This window comes from Panthera uncia, chromosome F1 (genome assembly GCF_023721935.1).
Source record: "Panthera uncia isolate 11264 chromosome F1, Puncia_PCG_1.0, whole genome shotgun sequence".
NCBI lineage: Eukaryota > Metazoa > Chordata > Mammalia > Carnivora > Felidae > Panthera > Panthera uncia.
This window is the reverse complement of record NC_064813.1, coordinates 22,755,467-22,771,321: the sequence shown is the minus strand read 5'-3', so window position 1 is coordinate 22,771,321 and position 15,855 is coordinate 22,755,467. Positions and strand designations below refer to the sequence as shown.

The window sequence follows — 15,855 nt, the reverse complement described above, 5'->3', positions numbered from 1 at the left end:
GCACAGGCTTTTTACAACCTGGAATTAATTTCTGTGTGGACTATGAGCCATGAATCCATCCTTTACCCTACAGATAACTAATTATTCCAGCAATATTTATTTTGCATTTCTTCCAACATGTGCCTATTTCTGATACATTCCAAGTTTGCATATTTGAATAGGTTGCTTTTGAGCTCTCTAGTCTATTCCATTGGTGTATTGTCTATCCCTGTGCTATTGGTACCATACTGTCTTAATTATTATAGTGTTAATACGAATTTCTGGGGGCACTTGGGTGTCTCAGTTGGCTAAGCATCTGACTTAACTCAGGTCACGATCTCACGCTTCGTGAGTTCGAGCCCCATGTTGGGCTCTGTGCTGACAGCTCAGACCCTGGAGCCCGCTTCAGATTCTGTGTTTCCCTCTCTCTCTGCTCCTCCCCCACTCTATCTCTCAAAGATAAATAAACATTTAAAAAAATAAGAATTTCTGCCATCAGGAGTGTAAAGTCTTCCCACTTGGTTCTTCTTCAAATTGTCTTAGATATTCTTTAGCCAATGCTCTTCCATAAAGTGAATTATGTCAAGTCCCACAGAAAAACAATGTCAGGATTTTGATTGGAAAAACAGTGAATCCGTGATTATTATGAGGCCGATAGTTTTATGATATAATCTTCCCATCTAAGATTGCTGCTAGCCCAGACAGCATTTACGTGCAAACTAGGAAAAGCTACCCTTTCCTACAGCCAGCCTCACATGAGTGAAGAATGCAACACAGGCTTGTTTTGACCTCTGCTAACCCTTCTTTAGTTAGGAGCCTCCTGCTATGAACATCCTGAGTCATTGTAGACAGGAGCCCTGTTCTCATTCATTAGCATGGGATATCTCTTCATTTAGTCAAGCCTTCTTTAATGCTCTTTGATGACATTTTGTCATTTTTATTCATGAAGATTTTTGCACATATTTGTTGATTTATTCCTAAACCCAATTTCATATGGATTTGTATTGTTCTTATGAATGGAATCTTTTTTCTTTTACATTTTTAATTGGTTATTACCAGCTCTTAACTTCGATATGTTTGTCTTATACCCAGAAACTTTATTTTTTTATATATGAAATTTATTGTCAAATTGGTTTCCATACAACACCCAGTGCTCATCCCAACAGGTGCCCTCTTCAATGTCCATCACCCACTTTCTCCTCTCTCCCACCCCCATCAACCCTCAGTTTATTCTCAGTTTTTAAGAGTCCCTTATGGTTTGGCTCCCTCCCTCTCTAACTTTTTTTTTCCTTCCCCTCCCCCATGGTCTTCTGTTAAGTTTCTCAGGATCCACATAAGAGTGAAAACATATGGTATCTGTCTTTCTCTGTATGACTTATTTCACTTAGATAACACTCTCCAGTTCCACCCACGTTGCTACAAAAGGCCAGATTTCATTCTTTCTCATTGCCACGTAGTATTCCATTGTGTATATAAACCACAATTTCTTTATCCATTCATCAGTTGATGGACATTTAGGCTCTTTCCATAATTTGGCTATTGTTGAAAGTGCTGCTATAAACATTGGGGTACAAGTGGCCCTATGCATCAGTACTCCTGTACCCCTTGGGTAAATTCCTAGCAGTGCTATTGCTGGGTCATAGAGTAGATCTATTTTTAATTTTTTGAGGAACCTCCACACTGTTTTATACCCAGAAACTTAAAAGAAAAAAAAAACTCTTTAAATTAATTTATCTTTAAATTATCTTGGATTTTCTATGTACTCAATCATATCTTCTGCAACAAAGTTTAAAATTCCTCATTATACCATGCAATTGCCATTCTAGAGTTTATTAAGTCCCAACATGAAGGCACGTTTTAATTACATGTGAGAATTAAATCAAATGGGTTATTTCAGTTTAGAAAAAGACTTTAGATTCCTAGTTAACAGATCTGGAAAATATATGGATAGAGTAAATTGATTTTGTTTGCCATTTTTGCCCCCAACTATAATTAGTCCATTATTAAATAAAAACATCAAGATTTGTGTTTCATTAAGGATTCATTAAATTAGTGTGGTTCAGCTTGAGTTTCTGTACCTTTTATCAAAAGCCTTCCTTTTAAAACAATTTTTGTAGTCACTGCAACATATTCTTTTTTAAAATTAAGGGATCTAGAAAAATAGAAAATTCTATTCCCTACCTCAGACCCACTGAATGAGAATGTACTAAGACTGAATGGAAATCCTGTCTTCTCAATATATTCTTCCAGTTGAGTCTTATGATCAGGACAGTTTGGTATTTAATAGCATCCCTGCAGGCGTCCCAACAGTGTAGAAGAGAGAGCAAAGCTGTCTGTTTGGCTCCACTACAAACAAATGAGCTCCAGACTGGGCTGGACTCAGCACTATTTAGCAAGCCTTTTCTCATGCTCGGTGACTGCCTTGTCCACTCTCCAAAGCAACTACTGCACCTTCATCAGTATCCTCAGGCTCCCTTCCCCGCTCTCCCTTTACTCCCAGAAGACTTCTTCTTTCCAGAAAATAAAGATAAACCTTAATTCTCTCCTATCCATTCTCAAGTTCATCCCTTGTCCACTATACTTTTCCTTTTTCCAGCCTGTCTCAAAAGGAAGACATCCCAATCCACTTCCTCCAAACGCTTACCCCATCAATGATGTACCTTTTCTTGGATTGTCATTATCTTCCTTTTCACTGGGTTTTACTTCAAGCCCCAAAATGTGCTCAAGTTCTGAAGGAAAAAAAAGTACTCACCTACCTCTCAGGCAATTGCGCTCTTTTTTTCCCTTCACCATCAAACCTCTTGAACAGTATTCCAGATTCCTCACCTCCTATATGCTTCTTAATCAGCCACTCTTTCTGGAAACACAATCCCACTGCACAGGCTGTATACACCCCAATGATTCTCACATGTGTGTCTGCGATCCCAACCTCTGCTACATTCTGTCACAGATTTCCTACTGTCTATTGCTATATAACTCCATAGCTCATTGAAAGTGCATTTCTTGTCCCTGACTCCTAAGAGCCTAGAAAGGTCAGTACCAGGCACATAGTATGCCTTGATAAATATCTGTTAGATTGACACTGTAATATTAGCAATATTAGTTCTATACTGGATGCATTTTCCCTGCCCATCTTCTCAATCTCTACCACCTGTTCTCAGTCTCTTCCCAGGACTAAGGGGAAAGCAGATGGGAAATTAGTTTGCCAAACAAATAGAACATTTATACCAACATTTAAACCTGTAAGTACCTTTATAATTCTTTAGAAAACTCTATTCCAAAACTGTTTCTTTCATACTATGAGTTTATTTTCCCCTCATCAGGGGACCAGATAGGCTTTCAATAAATAATAATTTGTCAGAAAGCAATATATTTAGCTATATACTGATTAAGTATGAGACAAATTGCAAAAAAAATTAAATAAATAGGTAATCTTGAGCGTTTAGATATCTGGTACAGGGGCACCTGGCTGGCTCAGTCAGTAGAGCATGCAACTCTTGATCTCAGGGTTGTGAGTTCAAGCCCATGTTGAGCATAAAGCTACTGAAAGAAAGAAAGAAAGAAAGAAAGAAAGAAAGAAAGAAAGAAATCCTACAAATAGATAATAGATACCTAGTACAAATTGGACTGTCCTCATCTGTTGATGAATCAAACTAACCTCGCAGCAGCCTGAGGCTCACAGCAGGAACACTTTATTCCTTTTCTCTAAATCCAATCTGAGCTTTACTGTTCCACTGGGAGCAAATCATCAAAACTATACATTTACAAAGAAAGTTGTAAGGTAAACATATAGATTAAGACCATGCTTACATGTCACAAAAATAATTGGTTGATTTAATCCAACTCAGCATGAAGGGGGAAAGAATTGAGTTTAAACAGCGTGAATATTGGAAATTTGTTACCTATTAGAAAAACAAAAGGTTCAAATTTATGCTGGAAATAATTTTAAAAGAAAGACCATTAAGAAGAAAATTAGTGAGATATTTTGTCATCTGTTTTCCTGTTTTCTGTGCAGGGTGTCTGTGGTGCTTGGACTTGTCTATATTTGGGTAATGGCAGCAGGTGAGGTGTACAAAGCAGCTGCCTTTGAACTTCCTGGGGGGGGGGGGCGGTGGAAGACATTCTGTAAACATCCTAGGTAATGAGCATAAAATATATCTGAATACACAATGCCTTCTATGAGTCACAGGTTCTTTAATAATCTTTAGATAAACAAATAAATAAAACAAACATTAAACAATAACCAAAAAACAATTTTTTAAACCACACATACTCAAAAATAATCTCCAGATGGAAGGAAATTCCCTTAGGAAGGAAAAATGAAAAGTTTTGTCTCAGTTATGCAGGACTAGAAAGAAAAGAATATATACACATATATATATATATCACATATATCTTATATATACCATATATAGTTATTTTCATATACATATATATACATAGATATATACATACACACACACACACACACATATATATATATATATATATATATATATATATATATATATATATATTATGGTTTTAAATAAATAAGACCTGCCAACCAAAGCCAGGAAAATGAATGGACAGGAAATGAGGCAAACTTGAAAGAGGAAGTGGTTTTGAGCCGTCAACAAGAGGGGATTGAAGAGTAGGAAACCCACAAGATGGGTAAAAATGGAAAATCAAGGGCTTTATCTTAAGAAAGAAACTCAGCCCATGACTAGATTATCACAAAGATGCATAACTCAACCAATTAGTCGTTTATGGCTATTTAAAGAGACTGAGAAGATAATCAAGAGAGAACAAAAAGAAAGAAGTTGTATTTCCCCTCAAAATACTTGTAAATCATTAAATCATTAAAAATATAAAGGAAACATTTTTTTTATTTTTTATTTTTTTCTTAATTTTCAGGTTTGAAATAGAGTGTGAGCGGGGGAGGGGCAGAGAGAGAGGGAGACACAGAATCCAAAGCAGGCTCCAGGCCCTGAGCTGTTAGCACTGAGCCCGACACAGGGCTTGAACTCACAAACTATGAGATCATGACCTGAGCCGAAGTCAGATGCCCAACTGACTGAGCCACCCAGGAGCCCCTAAAGGGAAACAAGTTAAATGTAAAATAAGAATATCTTTCTTTTGATTATATAACCATCTGGGATTTTTAAAAATTCAGTACTTTGACCTTAGATATCTGAATTGTTATAAAACTTGGTAGTTTATCTGCTACTTTGAAGTTATATAAAAGTTGAAGCAAGTAAAAATTTTCTTCCATAAAAAAGTAATGTATTTCCTGATCTTAGAAATAAAGTATGGCATATTTTAAGTTGAATGCAAACATTAAAATATATTTGTGAAAGGAAACTAACATAGCATGTAAAAATGCACATCATAAAAGTAAGCAACACCAACAGAAAAGTGAACATAGACTTTTATAGAGAGATCACAAAGAATTTAAAGAAACAAAACCAGATGGGCAGAGAAAAAAAGACTGGAAGGACCTATATTAAAACAGTAACAGTGGTTACCATTGAATAATAGGCCCATGGATGAAATTTTTCCCTTCTATTTTTATAAAGGGCTATGCTTTGTAGACATACTGTATTTTTAAATGGGTAATAGAGAAACTTTCTCCAGAGAAACAGCACAGACAAATAATAACCTGCTTAGGAAAGGTTTAAAAACCCTGGGTAGAAAGTACACAACTACACATATAAAACCATTCTGCATTATTAAACTCGTATTTAAAAATCAAGGCAAATAGGTGTCCCATTAACTGCCAGAGCATGGCATAATCAATCCAGTCATTTTAAGAGTAGTAGTAATCAATAGTAATCCCTGGAAAAGCATCAATTCTGCCATCATTTTCGAGAACATTCAGACAGTTGAAATAAGCAATTGATTTAGCTCAACTATAACTCTGTGCTTGGGTTATTTTAAACATGTAGTCCCAATTTTAAAAAACCAGTAATTACATAAAAATACCAATTTTGGCTTAATTATTTTTCTCATTTTTTTTGCTTCTATATTACAATTTTAACACATGATTCTGTCAAAATATATTACATGTTTATTATGTGCACACAATTGTAATAAATGAATTGATGCAGGTCAAAGTAGAAAAAGGAACAGGCCCCCCCACTCTCCATCCTCACTGATTACCTTCTTCACTCCCTTATTTTCCCCAGGCCCTCGCTGCTGTCCCACTCCACCTGCACACGTACAAGTAACTGTCACTGTGGAAAGATCTCACACATACTGGGAAGTATAATAAGCATGTAAAATACAATGACACAAAATCATTTCCTTAACAGTTCAGTGTAATGTAATTTCTGCTCCCAACTATGACCTTGGTGTCATGGGTTGTCTATAGAAAGTCCCCTCCTTGGAATTCTAGTGAGTCCTTTCTAAATCCCAAAATACTTTACTCTTTTAATCAGTGTTACTAAAGCATAATTTGCACGCAATAAAATTCACTAATTTCAAGAGTACAATTCAATGAGTTTTGACAAATGTTTATAATTGTACAACCACACTTGATCATGATATAAAATACAAAATATTTTTAGCATTCCAAAAACCCAATTAAAAAAAAGTCAGGCTATCTAACAAATAATTACTTTTATTCCCTTTTAAATATTCAACTACCCTAAAATCATAATATTTAAAATGTTTCTGGGCACCTGGGTGGCTCAGTTGGTTGAGCATCTTACTCTTGGTTTCAGCTCAGGTCATGATCTCTCATGAGTTCCAGCCCCACACTGCACTCTGCATTGACAGTGTGGAGCCTTTTTGAGATTCTCTCTCTCCCTTTCTCTCTGCCCTTCCCCCACTCATTCTCTAAACAAACAAACAAACAAACAAACAAACTTTAAAAACAAACTAACAGGGGTGCCTGGGTAGCTCAGTCGGTTAAGCATCTAACTTCGGCTAAGGTCATGATCTCGAGGTTTGTGAATTCAAGCCCCACATAAGGCTCTCTGCTGTCAGAGCACAGAGCCCACTTCAGATCCTCTGTCTCTGTCTCTCTCTGCCCCTCCCCTGCTCTCTCTCTCTCTTTCTCAAAAAAACAAAAAAACATTTAACAAACAAACAAAATATATGTCAGTTCCATGAATGCTTAGTCAAAAGTGTTAAAGAGTATACCTGTTAGATTAGATTATCACGAGATGCCAATAGGAAGATTTGTCTCATTTGTACTGAGCATTGTGTTTGGTGCTTAAAACACCATCACTTTTCATCTTCTAACTAGCTGTGAGACCACACCCAGCAGATGAGAGCAGAAGCAAACCTCCAGAGATAGCAATAGGAGTAATATTTAAAAAACAGGAATCAAGAACTCTTCCAACCCCAAGAGAAGTCCAGGGAACATCCACAGGATCCGTACACCCAGGTCCCGCTGAAGTTGTCCACTTTCTGCTCAGTGACCAAAGCCACAGCTCTATCTCTCTTACACTTCGTCTCCTGCAGACTTTTCAGGACTATCCAGTTTTCTGGGCCTTTCCTTATCCTCTTTCACAATGTCCTGCTCAGTGTTTGTGTTTTTGTTTTTTAACCAGTAAGTGGCTGGAGGAAAAGGGGTAGGGTAAAAATCAAATATATCCGTGTTTCAAATGATCCGCAATGAAATAAGAGTCTTCAGAGATGAAGTTCTAGACAGACTACTGAGAGGAAAGTTTGAGTTGCATTCAATTTAGAGTCAAGGCTGCCAAAATATAGATGTATCTATCAACCTTCCTCCTGGAAGATAAAACAACTGACAGTTTGATTTCTCTTGGCAGGTTTCCCACATCTCTGTTTGTGGGGATGTACTCTGCAGTATCGGGATGCCTGAAATGAGCGTGCTCAAAGTGATAAGAATGAAACTGACTCAGGGGGGGTAAGTTATGTGATTTCAACACAGGTTTTCCTGTATGTACACGGAAAGACATGCTCTACTAAATGAGGACCGGCAAGAAGTCAATCAGACAAGAAAAGCACAAAACCATCCATTGAATAAACTCCTAACTGGTGCATATTATGGGTGGAAGGGAGCAAGGGCAAATTAGGCGTATGATACCTCTACACATAAATATACAGGTACCAACTTGGGAAACAAAGTTTAAGGGTATGGATGCTCAGGGCTTCAGCCTCCCTCCTGGCAGAGCTGTTTGGTAAGAGGAATGTGGTCACCAAATGTACACGATGGTTTTAGGACATATGTTAATGCACATCAGCAAAACAGAACCATAAGAGGATGTGACTCAACTAATTTAGTCTTTAGTGATAGATGCAATACTTCAGCAAGAGGTAAGAGGGTCTCTGGCCACGTTTTGATGCAAATGTGCTTCCTTGCTCCTCAAATGCACATTTTCTCCACATTTTAACAATTCTACATTGGGAGTGTGTCTTATAATCAATGGGGTCTTACAATTGTCTGCCATGAAGTTGCTATTATGACCTGGTTCCACGAGCATGAACTTGGTCACAGCCATTCATTTTGCAGTCGCCATAACTGGGCTTTGTTTTATAGCTAGTGTTGGATTTCATTGCCATTTTTATATGTCTTTAAAAGATTATACTGATTCAACATCAAAACAAAAACTATTGTGTAAATAGAAAGGCAGGCGAATGGGGTTGCAGGATAAATTTAACATTAATGGAATAAATATTTAACTTTGGAAAAATAACCACAATTCCCTCTTTGATTGCAAAGCAACAGTTAACGGTTGTATGGGATCTAAACAAGAGATAGGGGAGGTTGAGTTGCATTTTGTTACAAAGATCCATGAAAAGTACTGTCTACCACATGCCAAGCAGTACAAGTGAAAGCAGGCAAAAGGGCCAGATACCTCAGAAGAGATGCAAGAAACGTCAAAGCAATGATAAGCCAGGATGGTCAATTCAGGTGTAATGCAGGATGATTGTTAAACATCGTTGGCAGCACTTTTTTTCTTAATGGTACATATGACCTTATAATTGAGGTCATATGCAAGTCAGTGAAATACCACAGTCAAGTTTGTCTTCAGCACCCTTCTCTCCAGATAGCTCAATACACTTCCCAGGTGATTCTGCCTCTTAGTATCACCTCCCTCAGGAATACTAATATTTGAAATACAATACCTAATTATAAAATGAAATATGGACAACACTGCTTCAAAACCCTAAAACTGTTTTGCATTATTCCTTCAAATAATCCAGCATATGGAAAATCATAGGTTCAAATACACTTGACTACTTTATTGGTGGCTACAGATCGCCAATTTCATCCAAAAATCATGAATTCTTTCCTCTTGCATATTTGGCTTCTTTGACTTGAATTTTATGATTTGTCTTTCAAGAGTCTTGAAAGCTATTAATGTTTGGTATAGGATTTAAGAAAGACAGAGTCTGGGCATAATCAAAGAAAAACTTATCTGCCTCTCTATTCCTTCTTAGCACCAGTCTCTTTATATCTGTTTTCTCTAGCATATAGAAAAGGCATCTCTTTATTCATGCCAAGGACTGCCCAAACCCTTCCAACAAAAGTAGAAACACATCAGATGGCAATTACAATGGAAAACTCTCAATAACCCAGAAAACATGACAAAAATGCTGTCCAAAATTTGTTTGGACATAGAGGAATTTTATTTATTTGTTTGTTTATTTTATTTTATTTTATTTTATTTTATTTTATTTTGAGAGACAGAGAGAGTGGGGCAGGGGCAAAGAGAGAGGGAGAGAGAATCCCAAGCAGGCTCCAGACTATCAGGGCAGAGTCCAATGCAGGGCTTGATCTCATGAACTGAATCGTGAGATCATTTCCTGAGTCAAAATCAGGTCAGACACTTAACTGAGTCACCCACGTGCCCCTACACAGGGGAATTTTAAAAAGTAACTAGACTGGAAATGCCTGGCTGGTTCAGTTGGTAGAGCATGTGACTCATGATCTCAGGGTCGTGAGTTTGAGCCCCACATTGGGCATGAAGCCTACTTAAAAAAAACAAAAGTAACTAGACTGAATTAAATACAAACTGCCAAGTTTAACACTGAAAACCCTTCCAATACCCATGAAATATTCCCAGCTTACATTTTACTCTTACTTCTACTACTTCCCTACATTCCCGTCAAACTAGACTATTGTTCTGCCACCATGACCAGTACCTTCCCATGTCCCTCTACCTAGAATGCCCTTTCTCCAAGTCCATTTCAACCCTTCAGAATCCCAACAATCCTTCGAAGTCCATTAATTCAATGGATATTAAACACAGTCTATGTACACAATACTAAGGATAAAAAAAGTAATTTGGAAGGTTCCTGCCCTGAGGAATCACCAGTCTGACCTATCTTAAATATATCTTCTGCAAAGCCCCATTAGATCCCCTCAAATACCTGTGATCTCTCTTTCCTGTAAATCTTCTTCTCTTGTATTATTTCAACTAAAGAATCTTGTACTAATCTCCCACTATATACCAGAGATAATATTGGGCACATTTGCATACATTTACATTACATAACCCATACAAGAGCTTCACCAAGTAGAGTCTCCATAGACCCACCAGGCACATAAGAAAACTAATGCTCATAAATTCACATTCATGGCAAGTGTCCTGTTCAGCATCAGAATCAAGGTCTATTGGTTTTTGTATCCAGGGTTCTTTACATCAACATTTCAACAGCATTTATGTGATTCTATTGTTTGTGTGATCATTTTGCCTTTTTTTTTAATGTTTATTTATTTTGAGACAGAGGGAGACAGAGCGTGAGTGGGGGAGGGGCAGAGAGAGAGGGAGACACAAAAACCGAAGCAGGCTCCAGGCTCTGAGCTGTCAGCACAGAGCCTGATGCAGGGCTCGAACCCACGAACCGTGAGATCATGATCTGAGCCAAAGTTGGACGCTCAACCAACTGAGCCACCCAGGCGCCCCCATTTTGCCTTCTTAATGACAATATTTTATTTTTATTTATTCTCTATTCTTTATTTTCTATTTTTCATTTTTATTTATTCCTGTTTTAATAAGAATCGAAACTAATTCTAATGTATAGTTTGAACACCAACTATATGAAATACCTGGCTTAGAGCAAGTGCTCAAAACTTGTTTACAAAAAAAATGTGTTCCAAGTATTCTGGTGAACGCCAGCCAATGCTGGTCATAATGATGCAGAGATGAGGGTCTAAGAGCAGCCTCCTCCTTGACATTGTGAGAAGTGGGGACATTGAGAACTCACTGGTCCATGAAAGGGTAAACAATCTATGTTGACCTGATTGCGACTGAGGCCTAAAGTAAGCAACACACTGGTAATGTATTAAAAGAAAAAACATATGAAAAAGAGAAGAGAAGTTTGCAAGAATTCAAACTGGTCTGATCATGCTCTGTTCACAAATGCTGGGTGAGATGTAAGTACCTAGGACCAGAGAAAGCCTAGGTAGGTAAATTGCAAAGTCCGAATCCAAGGATTCCAAATTAGTCAAGAGCTAAGGTTGTTTTTTAAGCTTTGACTGGGACCTGGGATCCAGAAAGAAAAACATTCCTCCTTCTCTAGGAACTTATGTAGCTGAGAGAGAGCTCAGCTCGCGTCTTGAAGGAGAAGAAACTACACAGAGAGAAAGGCTACAGGCTCACGGTTGAAAGCAAACACAGACTAACCAGAGAGACATAGGATTTCAGAGTTGGAAGGAATCACAGCTATTTCCTAATCAAACCTACTCTTGTGATAGACACAAAAACAGGGGAGTTGAATCTATTTAAAGGTTACACTTAGGCTAAGCTAATTCAATAACGTGAGCTTGCCCAATTATAACTGGCCTCATCCAAATATAGCTGTGCTCCCAAGATTCCGTCACCAGGCAGTGAAAGCCATATGCACTCAAAAGGAATGGATATATGCACTGCCTGAGCCGTGACGGACACTGGGAGCAGCGGATCATGGGAGAGAAAAATCACTGGAGTGTTCACAGATTTGGGGAGTACAGTTCTAGAGGCAGACACTCTCTATTTTTGATCCCCTGGAAGGTGAAAGTAGAAAGCTCTCCGGAGTAAGTGGGATGAAGAGCCACCCCAGGGAGCTCTCTGTTTGTGGGGTCTCATATTTATCATATTCCCAGACTGCTGTCTCTCACTATGTACTAGTTTCCTGCGGTTGCCGTAACAGACTACCAAAAACTTAAAAATAATAGAAACGTATTATTTGCTTCCAATAATAGAAACGTATTCTCCCACCATCACAGAGGCCAGAACTCTAAAATTCGTGTCACTGAGATGAAATCAAGGTATCATCAAGTCCACACTTCTCGTTTGTGTGTGTGCGTGCACGCACGCGCGTGTGTGTGTGTAGGTGTGTGACCTCCCTCTGCCCCTCTCTTATAAGGACACATGTGATTGCATTTAATCACCTCCTCTCAAGAACCTTAACCTAATCACATCTGCAAAGACCCTTATTCTAAATAAGTGAACATTTTACAGGTTTCAGGGATTAGGGATATTCTTCAGTCTCCCAAGTCATGTTAACAAAAGTCCACCCTTAATATAAAAATATTTTCTGTTAATGTAAACTGTTAACGCAAAAATATTTTCAAATAAAGAAACTCACAGGAAGCCACACTGTGAGACTCTTCTCCATCCGATTCCTATTCCTCCTGTGCCCCTTTGTTACTTGCATAGGGACATTTCTTTATAAGGACTGGGTTTAAAATTTTCTCTAATGTTTAAAAAAACATTTTGGGGGAAGGTGGAGGGGCAGAGAGAGAGGGAGACAGAGGAGCCAAAGCAGGCTCTGCGCCGACAGCAGAGAGCCCGATGCAGAGCTTGAACTCATGAACCGTAAGATCATGACCTGAGCTGAAATCAAGAGTTGGACGCTTAAGTGACTGAGCCACGCGGGCACCCCAAGGAATAATTGTAAGTTGACCTAAGGAAGCAATAAATGCTAGGCAGTACAAACATTCAAAAATCTAATAAAATCATGTAGGTCTTCATTCCTGACTTCTTTCAGCAGCAGATTTAAAGCTCCTTCCTAAGATGGTTCTGGAGGTCCTCCAAAAGCCCTTCTACTTCAAAAAGTCACCATCACTACGTCTCACCTTCTTCAGCTTCTCTATACCACCACACTGAAAAGATCAAGTGAGATTATTTGCTCCCAGACAGTTAGAGTTTGTATATTGTTTGGATACTGTTTGGTTCGCTCATTATCTCAAGAAATATTTCTTAACTGCCTGTCATGAGTCAGACACTGCATTAATCCTTGGAGATAGAGGAAAGGTGGGCTGATGTTCCCAGTAAGTGCAGACGTACCTGTGATGAATGCCATAACAAAGTCGACACCAGCGTCAGGGGAAGCTACAGCAACAGAGGGAGGTGTAGCAGAGAGAGCTCAGCCTCTTGAAACACAAAGAATGGGGTTCAAATCCCAACTTGCCACTTAGTGTCTTACTATGTGACCTTAGGCAAATCACTTAAGCTCCTTGGGCCTTACTTTTCCTACCTGTAACAAGGGGACACAGACTACCCACTTTAAACAGCTATTGGGAGAACTAAGTAGTATAACATATACGAAGCTCCTGCAGTGTGGTAAGGAGCATCTGAGCCAGCCTGAAGGAATTGGGGAAGCTTGACAGAGAGGTAAGGCTTGGACTGAAACTTGACAGGCACGTAAAGGTTTGTCAAGTCGGTCCGGGCAAAAGCTAAAAGCTCAAGGTAACTGGAAAGAAGGTCATGAGGTGGGGCTAGAGAGGTGGGCAGGAGTCAGTTATAAGGTTAACAGGGAGCCTTTGGTGAACTTCTAACAGGGAAGTGACATGCTCTGATTTACACAAACATGTCAAGAATGGTTTGGGGTACACACAAAAACAAAGTTAGGGAAATCCGTTACAACCTGTAACGATCCTGGCAAAAGCTCACAAAGGCTTGAAGTCAGACACTGACATGGAAGAGGACAAGACAAGAAGACAAGACATTTTGGAGTTAGAATTTTTTAGTGGGGGGGTTGTCTGTGACAGGTAATGGAGAATAAGAAGATCAGGATGTCTCCAAAATTCTCCAGTTACATCTGTATGATATCAAAATAACTATGATTCCTTCCTTCTTTCCTTCCTTCTTTCCATCCTTCCTTCCTTCCTTTTTCTTTCCCTTCTTCCTCCCCTCTTTTCCCTCCATCTGTATCTCTCTCTGTTTTCTTTCTTTCTGATAAAATCAAATGAAATCTTTCCTTTTGAACCGAAACAGAAATTCAAACTGGGATATAAATACAAAAGTATGTTGAACGTATTTTTCAGCTTTCAAGTGGTTGTTTTGACAGAACAAAGTCAGTATAAATGTATTTTTAAATCCTGTTAAGCTTTCTCCTTAAAAAATGTAAGGATTCTGGTGGAGTTCTAAAGTGAAAACATTCTTTTCACTAATGAGAAATGACAGAGTGCTGAGAGGCCCCAGATGTCAAATATAAATGAAATTTTAGAGGGAGAATTTCAGGGTTCACCCCAGTGACCACCCCAGTAATCATGACTACTGTCTGTGGCCAGTTAATAAACTGTATCTGTAAAAGTTAGCTGCGACAGGGGTGCCTGGGTGGCTCAGTCAGTTACATTAAGCATCCAACTTCGGCTGGGGTCATGATCTCACAGTCTGTGAGTTCAAGCCCCGCGTTGGGCTCTGTGCTGACAGCTCAGAGCCTGGAGCCTGCTTTGGATTCTGTGTCTTATTCTCTCTCTGCCCCTCCTCCTACTTGTGCTCTGTCTCTCAAATAAATAAATAAATTTAAAAATTAAGAAAAAACTTTTTTAAGTTAGCTGCAGCAACCAAATCGAGTTACTCAGAGTGGGTTACATTATCAGATATCTACTGGCTTATTTACTCCTGAAATAAATTGACTCCATCCCATCTGACAAGGATTATGGATTATTTTTATTCAACTTTTCCAATAATTTTACTTTTCTTGACCTGATTAACAATCATTCAATATTCAGTAAATGTGTAGTAGGTTACCATTAAATGTAACTGTATGAGAAGCCACAGAATTATAAAGAACACAATTTGGTACTGAGACAGAGGTGAGATACAGCATGCCCAGTACAAGGCAGACTGCCCTGGGACCACCTAACTGTTATAACAAGGTTCTCAGAGTACAGAGGAGAGTTACACTTCCCAGGGAAATAACTGATGGCAGAGATGAAGGTAGAAAAAAATCTCAGGCAGAGAGAACCACATAAACAGAAAGACAGAAAGTGATCAGCTCCAGGATTCTCCTTTATTCATACCCCCCCCCCCCCCCCCCACCAACCCGTCAGAGCATGCTTCTTCTCACTGAGGTTCCTTGGCCCATAACACCTCCTTCCCCTCCTTTCTCCTTCTGCTGGTCTCAATTCTAATATTACTTCCTCTAGGAAGCCCTCTCTGACCTTTTTAGGTAGAATTTAAAGCTTCCTTTTTGTAACTCACAAAAGCTCTCTAGGCACATTTTTAAATGCATATATCACACGTTATTTAAAAATGGCTACTGGGATTTAAGTCCCTTACTTTTGCCCCTTGACATCCAAAGGACTTTAGGCAAGCTACTTAACTTTTCTGTGCTTTGATTGGCTTAGCGCCAAATCTACCAAGATCAATGTTCAATAAGTGCTGGCCACTGTTATTATGGCATATTTAGAACTCTTGTCTCCCACACTTGACTGTAAACCTCTGGTGGCTAGGGATTTATCTTATTCGTCTTTGTATCTCCAGACTCTAACATAGAACTTGGGAAATGCTGAATAAATGAAAATTTTCAGTGGCCAATGTCTGCTTCTGGGAGTGTTTCTGAGAAGATCTTCAGGAGAAAATACCCGGTATGCAAACGGTAATTCAGAATTAGTGCTTGGAAGAAAATCATTTACATTAATGTGACCATTTGAGCGTTAAGTATACAATAGTGATGTCAAGAGGTGGGATGCAGGGACAGATGTGA

General features: G+C 38.7%; 1 protein-coding gene and 1 non-coding gene across 2 annotated transcripts in view; one reads left to right on the top strand and one right to left on the bottom strand.

The window, feature by feature from the left end:
* NIBAN1 (niban apoptosis regulator 1) overlaps positions 1-15,855 on the bottom strand; it is a 149,023-nt gene that overhangs the window by 97,111 nt on the left and 36,057 nt on the right. The gene's annotated exons all lie outside the window — the stretch shown is intronic.
* Positions 9,828-9,900, top strand: TRNAM-CAU (transfer RNA methionine (anticodon CAU)). The gene has a single exon. It is a non-coding gene; the product is annotated as a tRNA-Met (tRNA).